At 37.5% G+C, this 2,360-nt stretch overlaps 1 non-coding gene across 1 annotated transcript; it reads left to right on the top strand.

Annotated features, from left to right (window-relative positions):
• The first annotated feature begins 1,316 nt into the window (after positions 1-1,316).
• On the top strand, positions 1,317-1,423 carry LOC130458614 (U6 spliceosomal RNA). Its single transcript, XR_008918027.1, has one exon. It is a non-coding gene; the product is annotated as a U6 spliceosomal RNA (small nuclear RNA).
• Positions 1,424-2,360: the final 937 nt, after the last annotated feature.

Below are 2,360 nucleotides of genomic sequence, written 5' to 3'. Positions count from 1 at the left end.
CTCTGATGGCAGAAGTTCCCACTGGTGCACGTACCAGTTCCATAATAAAGGACCCTTTGTCTGTTTGCATTGTCCATGGGTCTTCCTTGGTGGTGGTTGAAATCCCGGACCTTAACAGAACCAGGGATTCAAAGATAAAAATGTATCAATCCCTGATTTCATGGAGCTTATATTTTAAAACAGATCAGAATGTATTTATATAACTCTATATAACATAAATATGATGTAATTTTTTCAAAGGAAGAATTCACTGTGGAGATGGGATTGACTTTCTCCTTGCCTGTTTTTGAATTAATCATCCAAAGCCTGAACACTCCTACATGGCAGTAGGTGGGGGAGTTTGAAAACCTCTTAGAGAGCTCCACCCTTTCAGTCAGAAACTTGTGACTCCTTTGATAAGAGACACCCTCATAGGAAGAGAGTTGGAACCTACAAACACTGCCCCCTGAGCAGTGCTAAGTATATTTAAAGACTGTAATTGATCCTCAAAAAGTCAAGGAAGGGACAGGAAGTGACATAAAAAAGAATGATGAAGATCCTGTTCAAGAAGTCTTCAGCCTGAGTTTTTGGGTTGAAGAAGCTTGGATTGGGACTTTGGCTCTTGGACAGCTTCTGGTAAGACTGCTCCTGGATCTTCTCCCTTTGGATCTTGGTGAGTGAAAAGCTGACCCTTCCTTCTGGAGAAATTAGTTCTGGAGAGGCCTCCCCTTCTTGGAGGAGGCTGAGTGGGTTGGACCCTTGCTTAATTATCCACCAAATTCTCCAGCTGAGGTGTTAACTAGCCCTATGTGGGTTGAACAGAGCAACATTTAGGGTGATAAACTAGACTTCTTCCTCTCTCTTCTTTCACATTTCTCCACTTTCAGTCTCTCCTTTTTGTAAATAAAAGTCATTTTAACTTCGGCTGTATTAATTTTAAAATCAATGACCATAGTATTATCTTAAAAATTCTCATATATTTAGTCCAACCCTCAATTTAATTATTTACACCAGTGAGAGAGGGGATCTGATAAGGATTATTGTAGAGAACATAGAATATGACCTTTGGGGGGGGTTCTGAAATCTAAAGATTTAAAATTGGAAGATAGGTTGCAGGTGGGGGGTTATCTAATCCAACCCCTTTATTCTGTAAATGAGGAAAATGAGGTCCAGAGAAAGTAAAATGAAATCCAAGTTTACATAGTGGCAGATCCAGGATTTTAACCAAGGTCTTTTAAGATGAAATCTATAACTTGCCAGGCCTGCTATGCTGAGTGGAATGGTTTGACATCATAGTGCGATAGATAGAATACTACGTTTCGAATAAGAGGACATAGGTGCTCACTTTGGCAGCACATAAAATAAAATTGGAATGATACAGAGAAGATTAATGAAGCTCTTGTGCAAGGATGACATGAAGATTTGTGAAGCAAATGAAAAAACCTGGGTTTGAATCCAACTTCTGTCATCTACTTCTGAAACTGAATTACTTTAGGCAAGTTGTAGCCCATCTCTAAGCTTTGTATTCCTCACCTCTCTAGTCTCATTTTAGCTCTATACCAATATGCCTAAAATCCTTCCATGATAATCTGAATATGTAAAACAAAGAGATTGCTGAATTTTCAAAAGTTTACGCCAGTACAGATTGACTGAAAGTCCTTATCACACCTGTCATCTTAATGATGCTCAGATATTACTAGAGGTTAAATCACCCCTCTTTGCTGTTCTTTTATATTTCTTCTGAAATGTCTTTGACAGTGCTTTTTGTAAAAATAATCCTCATACAGGCTCTCTTTTACTTTAAAATTTAGCTGAAGTACCATTTTCTACAAGTTTCCCCTAATAGCTAATGCCCTATCTCTGAAATTATTTTTATTTTTAATATTCTGCATATATTTGTAATTATTAAATTTTTATTATGTATTCATAAAAATGTACTCACATTTATATTATCAACTATATTTTTTAAATCTCCAATTTTGCCCCTGCCCTTTAGGAATTTGCCTTGGGGGAAGTTCCAGACTGACCTGTCTCTAAACTGAATGGACCTTACAGTACTTAATGATCCCATTTTAGATAAGATTAGTATGCAATTAAGTTTTTGGTATCCTTTTTGGCTTAAGAAGTTTCTCCCACTGTATCAGAGTCCTCTCCCTGGTAGTCCAGCACCTCTGGAAACATCTTTTTGTACCCATTGCAAAATATTATTCCCTTCCTGTTAATTAAGCCCTGAGTCCTGAGTTCATCATTTTGTTTTGCTAAGTAGAACTAATCAATCGTTCTTCCATTCCTTTGTTCCCCAAAAGGTATATAAGACTCCACGTTCTGTCACTCTTGAGAGAATAAGTTTTAGTGGTGCATTTTCTCAGGAATGTTGTTCC

The sequence above is a fragment of the Monodelphis domestica genome, chromosome 3, assembly GCF_027887165.1.
Source record: "Monodelphis domestica isolate mMonDom1 chromosome 3, mMonDom1.pri, whole genome shotgun sequence".
NCBI classification, from domain to species: domain Eukaryota; kingdom Metazoa; phylum Chordata; class Mammalia; order Didelphimorphia; family Didelphidae; genus Monodelphis; species Monodelphis domestica.
This window is presented reverse-complemented; position numbering and strand designations above follow the sequence as displayed.